Consider the following 14,016-nt stretch of genomic DNA (forward strand, 5'->3'; position numbering starts at 1 on the left):
TTATTTTGGGGTCCATTCATCTGACTCTAAAATCACTTAAGATCAGAATGTCTCACCTTAATAACTGTGTAGGCAATGAGGAAAGAAAAACAAGATACAGTCCCTGTACTAAGTCCATTATACAATAGACAGGGAACAGTCATATACACATGATCCTTTCAATGTATGCTCAAGTTGCTATGGGAACACAGAACTCCCATATGGTTCTCCAAAGTTCTCTTTCTCTACATTATGCTGCCATTCACCAGAGAATATGCCTGCTAATGTATGCACTACCATCTACAAAGAATAAAAATCATTATGCTTCAGTCATATGGCTCCTCCAGAAGGAGCTATCCTTCTTAAGATGATACCACTAGTGATACAAAATGGAAAATATATACATTTTCATTTATCCCATGGTCATGAATAAATTTAATCAAACTTATAATAAACTTGGAAATCACAGCAATGTTAGGACAATAACACATTTGCTGACCATTTTCCTGTATAGGAGGCATCACCCAATGGTCTGTCTTCAATCATGGCAGATGTCATTTTCAAAACTGCACATGATTACATACAGACATAATCTTTTTTGACATATCTTCATATAGATTGCTTCCAGGACATATGTCACATACAGAATCCCAAGTAACTTATATTCTAAGTATGATATTTGATATTATTATAAATATATGTATTTCTGTCTTTAATTTAGAAATGTTTTACTTTAGCTTTCTCCCATTACAGTCTTCAGATGTTTGGCCCTTTTCTTGTTCCAGTATACCAAATGGTATTTTAATTGATTTTGTTTGGTATGTGAAATTTTAAAAAAAGAAAAAAGGAATTGGCATTTGTTACAAATTACCTTTTATCTGAGCATGATATCAGTTTCTTTGTTCTAGCATAGCTCTTTCTAATTACTTAGAAAGCACTGTAATAGGAATGAATTTTTATACATTTTTATAAATAGGAATAAGATTTGGTATACTAATGGAAGGGATTGCCTAGCCAATGCATTTTTTTCAATTAACTAAGAACCATATTGTAATTAATATTTCCCTAGTTTTTACCTAATGTTCTTTTTATATTCCAGGATACCACATTATATTTTGCTGCCATCTCTCCTTAGGTTGCTCTTGGCTGTGACATTTTCTCAGACTTTCCTCGTCTTTGATGAACTTGACAGTTTTGAGGAGTACCGGTCAGGGAATTTCTAGAATTTCCCTCAATTGAAATTGCTCTGATCTTTTTCTTATGATTAGATTTGGATTATGGGTTTTACAGAAGACTACAGAAGTAAAATGCCATTTGCACTACATTACAGCAAGGGTACATACTATCAACATGACTTATCACTGTTGATTTTTAACCTTAACCCCTGGCTGAGATAGTTGTTTGTCAGGTTTCTCCTCTCTAAAGTTACTCTTTTTCCTTCTTTTCTCTTGGGAAGAAAGTCATTATCATCAGCTCATATTTAAGCCATGGGAGGTCATGCTACACCTACTTTGATTATCCCAATTATTTGGAATTCTACACAGGAGATTTCCCTATTCTTTCCCTTTTTAAAAATTTACTCATTTGTTAATTTATATCAGGGTGGACTCATGAATGCAGATGCAATTTTTATATCATCATTTCCATAGAAAAGAGTGATTTGAAGTTTTAAAAGTAAGTTATTTTTTAAAAAGATAAAATGATACCAATGAGGAATTCAATTTTTAAAATATTAGAAGAAAATTTTGAGGGAAAAGTAAATCAACTAACTCAGAAGAAAATATTTGTGCCAGAATTTAACATTAATAAAATATAATAAGAAAGTGAAAAGACACAAGATACATGGCCTAAAGTGGAGATTTAAAAATTATCTGGTGGGGGGCGCCTGGGTGGCTCAGTTGGTTAAGCGACTGCCTTCGGCTCAGGTCATGATCCTGGAGTCCCGGGATCGAGTCCCGCATTGGGCTCCCTGCTCGGCAGGGAGTCTGCTTCTCCCTCCGACCCTCCTCCCTCTCATGCTGTCTCTCATTCTCTCTCTCTCAAATAAATAAATAAAATCTTTAAAAAAATAATAATAAAAAAATAAAAAATAAAAATTATCTGGTGGGGCACCTGGGTGGCTAAGTTGATTGAGGGTCTGCCTTTGGCTTGGGTTGTGATCCCAGGATCCTGGGATCGAGCCCCACATCGGGCTCCCTGCTCCATGGGGAGCCTGCTTCTCCCTCTGCCTCTGCCTCTCTCTCTCTCTCCTCTGTCTCTCATGAATAAATAAAATAAAATCTTTAAAAAAATTATCTGGTAAATATGGAGAACAAACTGGCGATTGCCAGAGGGGAAAAGGGTGGGGAGATAGGTGAAAGAGGTGAAGATTAAGAGTATACTTACCATGACTTCCAGGGAAGATAGCAGAGTAGGAGAATGCTAGCACCACCTCCTCCCCCAGTGACACCTAGAATAACATGCACATCAGAATAAATAAACCAGAAAATGATCTGAAGACTGGCAGGACAGATTCTACACAGCTAAATGTAGAGAAGAGGCCACATTGAAGAGGGCAGTAAGGGTAGAGACCCTGTGGGGACCTGCTATATGCAGAAGATGTTATGTACCTTCAACTGTCCACAGGAGGGAGGGACACCACAGCAGGCATGGAGAGGAGATAGGAGCAAATCCCACACCCAGCACCCCAGGCACAGGGGACTCACACTGGGAAGATGAATCTCCATAATATTTGACTTTGAAAACCACAGGGGTCTAACTTTGTGAGTTCTTACAATCAGTAGGGCTCAACACCTAGAACTTTTTAAAATCAGCAGCTGGGCTCTGGGAGAGCCAAAGGGTGATAGAAAACCAAGCCTCTGGCCCTAAAGATAAAGCACAACAAATAGCCCTGCTGAGATACAGTATAGAAGCAGCAATTTGAAAAATGCTTGGGGTTACTGGAAGGTAATTTATTTACTAAATTCAGAGCATATGCTGGAGGGGCAAGGATCTTTGGGAAACTTCTCCAAAAATAAAAAGAGCTTGCGGATACCATTTCCCTCCTCCACCCCCTGGCCTAGACACATGGACACCTGTGAGAACCAGCAAGGCATAAACACTCTCCACCTAGCTTGCTAACAGCACCCCTCAACCCACAATCTTCTGTAGACCCACCCCCTCCACCCTGGCCTGACCACAGCAGGGGTTTTCCAAGGTACCTTTTGTCTACCTTCACCCTTTAAATATTTAATATTTAAACAGGCTTTAAATATTGTAAGGTCATGATACATAAAACTTAATTTTATTGCTTCTTGGTGGAATATTCCTTTTTTTCTCAATGTTGCATCTCTTTTCATCCCTAGTAATGTTTTGCATGTTAAATATTTTTCGTTTATTAATCAACAAGCATTTATTTGACTGGTATTTTCTAGCACATTTTCTCCAAAAATGTATTTTACCTGAGTCATGATATAGTATTTTGTGTCTAGTTATAAAAGAACTATATCTACATAGTGTTTTTTTGACCAATTTGAGTCTTTTTTACATATGTGAATTTAATATATTTATTTTTATAATGACCCAGATCACTAGGGCACTCCCAGTCTGTGAGTAGTCTTTCTAGCCTCAATTTCAAGGACTAGACAACACTTGATGGTTGCCAGCTTTATGTAAGAAGCTCAGTTCCAGCCCCCTACCACACACAGGGCCTAGATTTCAGCTCTGATTTGAGTCCAGGTCTTGGAACCTTAGCAGCTGTAGCACATGTTCAGTTCTAAAGTCATTCAGCTTCGCTTCCCTCACTTGCAACTATGGCTTTATAATCTTTACTTCTAGTTCCTCGAGCCTTCATGTGTGTTGAATACAGTTCTGCAAGTTACTGCATAGGCTAAATGCAGGAGTGGAGAGAGGCACGACATCATCTAACAGGAATCAGCCCTGAAATCATCCTTCTAAATCTACTCTTCTCACTCCTCAGGTAACTGCACATATCTTCTATTGCTAACTTTACATTTCCTGAAATGGGGGTGCAGGAAGAGGAGGTATCCAGGAAAGACATCATTATAAATATGAGTTAAAAAATTAAACTGGATCTATATTCCTTGGACTCCTCTAAAGCTATTCCTTTCCCTCCCCTCTACTACCATTCCAACTCCCTAAACCACTCTAGATATGGTTCAAAAGCTGAAACTTCCTCTGATGACAGGAATTAGGCCTTTGAGGGTTTTTAAAAGACTTTTGATTGGGTTTATTAAACTATGATTCAAAAATGTAACCTCGTGTACAAGACATTTTGTTATGTGTTAAGAATAAGGAGGTGCATCACACGGCTCAGGTGAGACTTACAGAAACTACATTCCATAATTCTGATTAAATATAATCATGGATTTTGATTCATCAGGCAAGGCAAAAAGGTTAATTACATAGACTATGTAATCAGCATATAGCTGCATGTTTATCAATTCAGATTTTATCTGTTGTATATAATTTATAAGAAGGAAAAAAGATTGATTTATAAAAGAGTGGGCTGAATTTATCACTTTGGTCCCCTATACTATCTTGTTAAATACAGCTCCTCTCTTCAAAAATAATCTCAATTTGTCTTGGCTTGACAGATTATAATGAATATACTCTTTCTTGTGCTGTTTGAGAATTCTCCCATTTAGGGGGTAAAAATTAGAGCAGTGATTGCAAACTCTATAGAACCACTTGAGAAGCTTTTAAAAAATCCCATTGTTCAGGCCACACTCTACATTGTCAAATCAAAATTCCTAAAACTGGAGTCACAGCATAAAGCATTCTTTAAAGGTCCCTCAGGTGATTCAAAAGAGTAACAAAGGTTGAGAACCACTGAAGTTGAGCCTCAGCCTCTACTACCATCCTTCACAATGTTCACACAGGTTATTGATATTGATCAGATACCAGTCAATCACTCAATTGACTAAAAAGCACATGCAGACATAATTTTTTAGTTATTAAAAATACTTTGTTAAATGTCTGTGCAATAAATGTTAGCTCAAATCTCTAATTTGAAGAAGCAACTAAATATATGTTTGTGCATATATATATGCACATATACATTATATAATACATATAGATTATATATATAATTCAATTCAAATATACAGGTACTATTTAACAGTTCAATTCAATACTGTAAACATGATAAACCATAATTTGTTAATACAACTTCCAGGAAAATAGAACTTTGGATGTTTCAATTAAATTTCTCCTTTACCATGTAGACTCACTTTCATGCATTTTTAATATTTTTAATAAGGACATATGCCTTGGATAAAGGATTTTGATATCAAAAGAAATATATATACTAGCACTGAAATACACACAGTAAAATCTTTTTAAACCCGCCTTAGAGAACAGGATCAGTATGCAACGGGCAGATGTTCCTTTAAATATAGCTCTGTGGTTCAGGACATCCCTAAAATCCTTGGATCTACTTGCAAAAGATGTAAAGTGTGTATTTACACAGAGTTACCCACTAATGTGCATTTTTGTTGGGAGAAGAATTGTGGCTTTGATGAGGCGCCTCTAAGCAGTAAGGGGAATCTACTCTCAGTTAAGGATGGAATGTCATTCGGCAATTGCAGTTGTTACACATTACAGGATGGCATTTGACACACAGCATATCTCCAACTCTGCAGAGACAGTTGAGGATAGTGAACTAGATGTGGACTCTGACAACCTGGATTTGAGTTTCACCTCTGCAACTTACTTGCTCAGTAAATACAGCTTTCCAAATTTCAGGTTTCTGGTCTATAAAATGGTAATTATAATAATCTGTCCTATCTACCTAAATAGGATTGTTAAAAAGTTTAATATCAAACAATTATTTATAAATTCCAAACTTTAATTCAAAGACAAGAAAAGATTTAGCATAAAAAGCAAGCCCTGTTTTTAGTAGACTCCTAGCTTCCAGGCCAACCTTCCTGAACTCCTATTTAAGCACAAAGAAAAGATGCTCAAGCAAGATCCTGAAATAATTGTTCATGCGTGATCTAAGTGAGTTTTGGAGAATAAAATTGACATATGTTTGGGACTTCTTGATAGGGTGTGACACAGATGTGTGTGTTTGGGGGTATCCTCCCGTCTTTAAAAGAACAATTTCAGTCCAGTGAGATCTTGGTACAGTGGTGATTAACAAGGAATAACAGGAAACAAACCAAGGAGCAGAGAGAGAGCAACACACCTTCCTGAATCTTTTTGGTGACATCTCCAAAAGAAACATGCACCAAAAGAAAAAGAAACATGTAGTAACTGAGAGCATCTATTCAGGAACACTCACAAGATTCTTTCTGGGGATGTGCAAAAACAGCTGAAGACATTTTAAGTGTATATATAGAGTGGTGGTGAAGTTTATACTACCTTACCAGGAAATAAGGAGGGAGCAAGAAACCCTTGCTAAATCTGAGATTATCACTGAAGAAACAACAATGTTATAATGCACTCTTCTCTATTTTTCTTCAATTTCCTATCATGGGTGCTGATTTTTATTTTAAAAAATTCAAAATAAATTCAATTGCTTATATACTTCTGCTATTTACAGTTTAACCAATTAAATAATTACTGCATTTTCATGTACAATGAAGCTTATATCCCTGGGCAGATTATGCATGTTATATCTGCCTGATATGTCCTTCTTAAAAGAATATTTCTAAAATCTCTCTTTCCCACTTCTTCCTCTGTGCCTTTCCCTCTCCCACCCCCCTCCACACACACACTTGAATAAAGCATTAAAAGGCTTAAAGATTGATTTTACATTTCCTGGATTAGAGCAGGATTTGTTAATTGCCATACTTTAAACAGCATCTCTTCCTAATATTGCCTAAAAGTCATAAGGTTGAATGAGGTTTACCCCTTACTCCTTATTTTTAAAATTGATTTGTGCTTTTCTTTCAGGAAAAGATTTTATTTAATATGATTATTATCAATGTTATAAGTATTTTTTTCCTAATGTTTGATAACAAGACATTTCCTGTTTGTAGATGCTTTTATAAGATTTTGATCAAAACATTGTACTACCCATGTATACAGCAATCAAAAATGTTGTCAAGGACAAATGAATATGACTTGAAATCTTAGCGTTATCTTTAATCCCATTTTCTCCTTCCTCTACTTCTAATCATTCATCAAGCATTTGTTTCCTTCTTGATCTCTCCCCTGCCTCACCTCTGTGTGCACACAAACCACAATGCTCCATACTTGTCTGCCTTGCACTTACACTGCATCCTTTGTGATGGACATCTCCCCTTTGCCCAGTGAGCAGTGTCACAGTTCAAAGCAAGTTTAAGCATTATGTCTTTTATGAAGGTTTCCTGAATTACCATCTTCACTATCAGGTAAAATTAATGGCTTTCATCTATGCTTCTTTGTAACTACCTGAAATCAGTCCTCTTCTCATGTAAAGACAAAAACCACATGAATTCCATAAAACGTCCTTATAACCAGACTAGAACATGTTCATCTTCAGTGCCAACCAATAATTTGGTACTCACTCAAACTCCTATTATTTAATATTTATTTTAAAATAACAGGAAGAAATTAATTTTCCATTAATAAAAATTGAATATACTTTTCTTTATGTTCAAAATAAAAATTTATGTCATATGCACATATAATTTTAACTCAAACAGAATTGGAATTGTTTTTTATTTAGCCTTCTCATCACTTATAATTGAATTAGCAATGGCATCATGTTCACTAAGGATAGAGGTTACATATAGATATAATAAAAAGCCTTGTCTAAAATATCTTATTCAAGTTTTTGTTCTGACTTTCATTCTGTTTCATCAAAGTACTTTCTGATGAGTCTATGTTTTTAATAGTTGCATGTCCAGATAACATCACCAAAGAATGTAAATAATTAATTATCAACAGGATAGACAGTTTTAATTTTATTTTTTATTTTTATTTATATTTTTTTTAGATTTTTATTTCTTTATTTGAGAGAGAGAGAATGAGAGAGAGCACATGAGAGGGGGGAGGGCCAGAGGGAGAAGCAGACTCCCTGCCGAGCAGGGAGCCCGATGCGGGACTCGATCCAGGGACTCCAGGATCATGACCTGAGCCGAAGGCAGTCGCTTAACCAACTGAGCCACCCAGGCGCCCGACAGTTTTAATTTTAAATATGTAAAAAACTATATATGTCATTATTTTCAAGATCTTTGATCATCAAACATTTAGCAAAACATATTTCATACTTTATATATTATTAACAGTTTAGGTTTTTATTAAAGAAGTTTTCAGTATAAAATTCAATGGTATAAATATGGAAATTAAGTTATTCTAAGATAGCTAGATCTTAAAAACTGCCTTTGAGAAATCAGAGTTTTTCTAATTGAATTTAACCTGAAGTGCTGATAATCAACTTAATAAAAATCTAACTGTATTCAGAAAGCTCCTTCTATTCTGAAAGATTTCTTACTTCACACTCCCTTGATGACCCTGGTCTGCTCCATCTCTACCATAAATCTTGCACTTAAATAGCCTTGTGACAAGGTGATGAAGCTAAATGGCACACTGGAACAGGGGAAGGAGAGGGTTCAGCAAACTTCTATATCTTCCTAGTTCTTGCTTCCTTTTGTTCAATCATTTAATCATCAGATGTTTGGCCAGGCAGCATATTTCTTAGCCTGGTATTTTCAAACTTGCCACCATTGCTTTATTTTTCCCAATTTAAACAAAAATGAATGTAATGTTTATTAATGTTACATATGTAGTATTCACAGACCTTCAAAATATAGATATCTCTCTCTATGATAAGTCCATCATTTTGACAGTTAATAGTTAGAAGTTCTTAGTGGCAAGGCCGGCCACATATTTGGCACAGATCCTAAAACTCCAGAAGAACTGATGCAAAGGAAAACTACCTAAAGTTCAAAAGTGCAAGTCGTAGAATTCTCCAATATGCCTTAAGGCTTATCTAATACAATTCTATAGGATATTTTTTTTTCTATAGGATATTTTGAAGGCATGTGGTGGGCAGGAAAACAAGGGAGTGGTTGAAACACGCAGTTTTGGAAAAGGAGATTCTAAAGCTACCAAGTACTTTATTTTTAGTCACACAGCATTTTTTAAAATACCAAAGTAACACCGGAGTAAGACATAAGATGTCTGTTTATTGATAGAGTTTTTTCATTGATTTCGAAGTTTAATTATTTCAGTGATCTGGTTTAGACTCAATAATTTTCATAGATCAAGAGACTGAGGCTCAGCTAAGATTCTGTCCCTCCTAAGTGATACAAGAGCCATATACAGAACTAACAGCTGAGCACCTAGGCACCAAGAACTACCGAGAGATTTCTGAGGAATGAATATGCCTCTTCACCTCTCAAAAATCCCGTTGAACAGCTAAAATAAATATGAAATTACAGATTACACACTGTGGCTCCAGAGCACATAGATTGTTGTTGTGTTCCAAAAACTGGAAGCAGAACCAAAATTAGAACCCAGATTTCATAAACCTTTGACCAATACTTTCTGCTGTAATATAATTTTCCAATATAAGAGGAAAAACATGCACCGCTTCAGCCTTTATACTAAAAGATAACAATAATTCTTTGAGGTAAAAATAATTGATCATTTCCCATTTTACAGATAACAAAATGTAATCTCATGAATGGATAAACAAAATGTGGTATTTACATACAATGGAACATTATTCATGATTCAGCCTTAAAAAGGAAAGAATCCTGTCACATACTACAACATGGTGAAACTTGAGGACATTATGCTAAGTGAAATAATCCAATCAAAAAAAGCCAAATACTGGATAATTCCACTTACATGAGGTATCTAAATTAGTCAAATTTATATAAACAGGAAGTAGAATGGTGATTACTAGGGGCTGGAGAGACAGAGAAATGAGAAACTGTTGTATAATCGGTATAGAGTTTCAGATTTACAAGATGATGAGAAAGTTCTGGATATTTGTTCCACAACAATGTGAATGTACATAACAACACTAAACTACACTTTAAAAAGTGGTTTAGGTGGTAAATTTTATGTGTTTTTTATCACTGTAAAAATAAATGCAATATCGATGATATATAAAACTGGTTAATAACTGGCAGTCAAGACTTGGATTGTGATTCAAAATCTCGTATTCTTTACCCTGGATTCCCCTGTGCCAACTATTTCCCCAATAATCTCTGCGTGGCTGACCCTATAGCCTACATGACTGCAAACCTGTGGCAACCATGCATCAGCACTCCTGTGCAGGATAATCAGGAATGAGCACAGAGAGCCCCTTGTAGAACAAAACCTGAGGAAGCAAAACTTCCATCTTGCCACACTTGGAACCCAATGTTCCAAGGAAAAACCTTAAAACTATCTTTATTAACATTGCAAATAAGTGATCAGTATGGTGTGATCACAAAAATAGGCCATTGGTCCACTGACTTGACCATTTTATTCCCTTTTATAATGGCTACTTGCTGTAATGGAGAAATAGCCATTGAAAGATAATGCTTGGTAGGCCCACAGCCATCTCCAGGAAATGAGGCCTGAGGACATGCTTTATTCCTGTGGTGAGAAAAAGTTAATTCTAACAGCCCTACACTCAAAACATTTTATCTGTTGGCATGTTTACAAGGAAAGTTGGAAATCGAATAAAGGATAATTACCCATTCTCAACAGGATGTGGCAACTTTCATCTACGATCTTTTATTTTCAGGTTTTGGCGAGGCTTCCCAAATGAGCTAAATGAGGAATGATTCTGATGGAGGAATGATGTTAAGGCCTTAGTCTGTGTTCTTCCCAGATGCTAGATTAATTGCTGTAATATAAACCCGCAGCACAATGTGTTCTCCACTGATTTCATCCACTTATCTATGGGTCTGTCTGTGATGATTTCCACTAATAGCCAAACAGTGCCCTGAATATCTCACTGAGTTGTATAAGATTGGCCCAAATTTGAATAAAGTTTGTATCTGGTAAAGTTAAAATTTAAACTATTAGAATCATTCCCATAAATGCTGATGATTTTCTCCACTAGACAGTCAGAAGACACCATTGCTTAATCTTTCTTGAGTGCTTAGTAACCTCACTTTTGTTACCAGGATTTGTCTTTGGGATCCACAGGTTTTCTAATAAGGGATTAGTTCATGGCATATCCTTCATGAGGACACAAAGTATTGCTACACTATGTTTTTCATTTTCTTTTAAAGAAATTCTGTTTATGATATCCAACTTCCCTTGGAAATTTTGCTTCAGTCCAGGAGGCTGAGCTAAAGGGAAACTTCTGTGGCATTCCTCAGCTACATTCAAAATCAGCTTTCTTGGGGTGTCTGGGTGGCTCAGTCACTAAGAGTCTGCCTTTGGCTCAGGTCATGATCCCAGGGTCCGGGGATCAAGCCCTGCGTCGGGCTCCCTGCTCAGCAGGAAGCCTGCTTCTCCCTCTCCCACTCCCCCTGCTTGTGTTCCTTCTCTTGCTTTCTCTCTCTCTGTCAAATAAATAAATAAAATCTTTAAAAAAACAAAAAAACAAAAAGGGGCACATGGGTGGCTCAGTCGGCTCAGGTCATGATCCCAGCGTCCTGGAATTGAGCCCCGCATCAGGCTCCGTGCTCAACGGGGAGCCTGCTTCTCCCTCTCCCTCTGCCTGCCTGTCTGCCTACTTGTGATCTCTCTCTCTCTGTCAAATAAATGGATAGAATCTAAAACAACAACAACAAAAAACAAAAAAACAAAAACAAACAAAAAAAATCAGCTTTCTTTTTCAATATTGACCCCTTGGCCCCTTATCTTTGGATCAAACAAGTGAGCTAAAATTCTTTTTAAAAATGAATCTCTTCCTTTTAAGAAATTCAATTCCTCAAATAAATACAACAATGCCACCCTGAGAGGCCCCTGCATACAAACACAAGAATTCTTTCTGAAAGCCTTCCACATAGGTATGCATGGGAGCATTGGGAGGCTAATGAGTTAAGACAAAGGAATCTAACAGCAGAAATTAGAATGTATCAAAAAGGAAAAAGACTGGAGGCAGGGAGGTAAGTTAGTAGGTCATAGTAATAGCTCAAGAAAATGAAGACTTGAACTAAAATAGTGACGGTGGGAATGGAGAAAAATAGATGGATAAATGGACAATCATAGAGATAAAATTGGCAGGCCTTGCCAAACTAGCAAATGTGAAATACAAAGAGTAGGAGGAATTTTATCAGAGTCCTCTTCCTAAAGTGGAAGTAAGATCATATTCCTCACCAGCTACATCCCTGCAACAGCTTCCCAAAATACCTAAGAGTCTCAACTGTATTTATTGACTTAAAAGGCTTAATATAATCTGGCCCCTGCCAACTTCTTCAATTTCACTGCTCTCCAACTTCATTGTTCTCCAATTTTTTTTTTATATATATATAGCTCCAGCATTACTGGATTTTCTTTCCCATCTCAGTGTTTATGCACTTCCTAGTCCTTTCTGCTCAGAATTCTTCCCCCAGACTTGCATGGCCATCATTTTCTCTCCACTGAGATCCCAACTCAGATCTCCCTCCACCTCCTCAGAGAAGTAATTACTGCTCCCCAGCAGCAATAACACATCCAGGCCTCAATAGTCACTCTTTACATCACCATATTTGTCCTCTCTAGAGTACCTATCAGTACCTCAAACTATCTTGTTTTTGACATGATTATTGTCTCTCTCTCTCCCTACTGGAACGTCAGTTCCCTTGGGACAGGAATCCTTTTTATCACCAATGCCTACCATGTGATAAGTTCTCAGAGAATACTTATTGATCAACTGATACACAGATATACATATACATACACACATACATATACATTTACATATGTGTGTATGTGCATGTGCACACATGCCATATTTATAGATATACTCTATGGTAAAAAGTTATGGCTTGAGATTAAAACTATCAGACTCAGATAGCTTGTTTCTTCCAATTGTGATTCCAATGCTGATGTAAGAAGTATTAATTTATAAGTCTAATAATATAATCATTACATATTGAACTCTACAAAAGCTAAAAATACTTTTGATAGAGGAGAATATGATTGAGATAAATACTCATCCAGAAATAAATTTCTAAAGCACAGCATCTAAAGAGAAGGAAGCTGAATCTCAATTTTATCCCAAGAATTTGTAAATTAAAAGTCATATTTTGGAGTCATTGAAAGAAGGGAGCTGGAATGCTCAAACCACCTATGATTATATTATTTTGCTGTATTATTAGGAAATAAAACTACTTTCTCTAGTAAGAGTGGTACACGTATTTCAGATAAAATTACTTTTTGCAGAGGACCTTATTACCTCAACCAGCCCTGATGGAGTCTATTTTAGGAGGCGGAGGAAAGAACCTTCAGGTTCTATATGCCAAGCCATGCTTCCTTATATATATACATCACAGGGCTATCAAAAGGGTTAAATGAGTTAATGTTATCTTATATCAACTTTACCTACTCTCCATTTTCATATCATTTCTGATTTGAAGTTTCATTGAGGTTCCAACACAGATCACTCTGAGTTCTGCATATCATCAGCAGAGTTCCAGTGACCTCAATGATTACTTTGTATTAAAAGCAGCATTGGATGTGCTGGGGACATGGGGTAATTGATCATGACTGAACAAAATGAGTGCTACACACTACCTACATTTTCTTCCTAATTTAAAACTTAATCATTTGAAAACAATTATATCACTTGGGGAAAAAAAGGGCTCTCCTTCAACAAAAATGTATTCCATCAAAAATGGACTCCAGGCAGGGACTCCTGGGTGGCTCTGTTGGTTAAGGGTCTGCCTTCTGCTCAGATCATGATCCCAGGGTCCTGGGATCAAGTCCCGCATCGGGCTCCTTGCTCAGCAAGGAGCCTGCTTCTCCCTCTGCCTGCCACTCCCCGTGCTTGTGCTCTCTCTCTCTCTCTCTGACAAATAAATAAATAAAATGTTTTTTAAAAAAATGGAATCCAGGCAATAGCACAATTACCCGTCAGATCTATAGATCTCACAACTAGGACCACACTTCCCAGTGCTGCTGAAATGGGATGGCCACATCACAAGTGACCAATCCTGTTACCTGTCCTTACCA

At 36.6% G+C, this 14,016-nt stretch overlaps 1 long non-coding RNA gene across 4 annotated transcripts in view; it reads right to left on the reverse strand.

The window, feature by feature from the left end:
- The window catches only part of LOC123835379 (uncharacterized), a 459,456-nt gene that overhangs the window by 344,092 nt on the left and 101,348 nt on the right, over positions 1-14,016 (reverse strand). For 3 of the 4 annotated variants that reach the window (XR_010406420.1, XR_010406421.1, XR_008505239.2), the window contains exon 4: positions 2,365-2,428. The exons of the other annotated variant lie outside the window; for it this stretch is intronic. This is a non-coding gene — a long non-coding RNA (uncharacterized LOC123835379). The remainder of the gene's footprint in view (positions 1-2,364; positions 2,429-14,016) is intronic. 4 annotated transcript variants of the gene reach the window in all.

The sequence above is a fragment of the Mirounga angustirostris genome, unplaced genomic scaffold, assembly GCF_029215605.1.
Source record: "Mirounga angustirostris isolate CCGP_5_RB_7025 unplaced genomic scaffold, mMirAng1.0.hap1 SCAF_12, whole genome shotgun sequence".
NCBI classification, from domain to species: Eukaryota; Metazoa; Chordata; class Mammalia; order Carnivora; family Phocidae; genus Mirounga; species Mirounga angustirostris.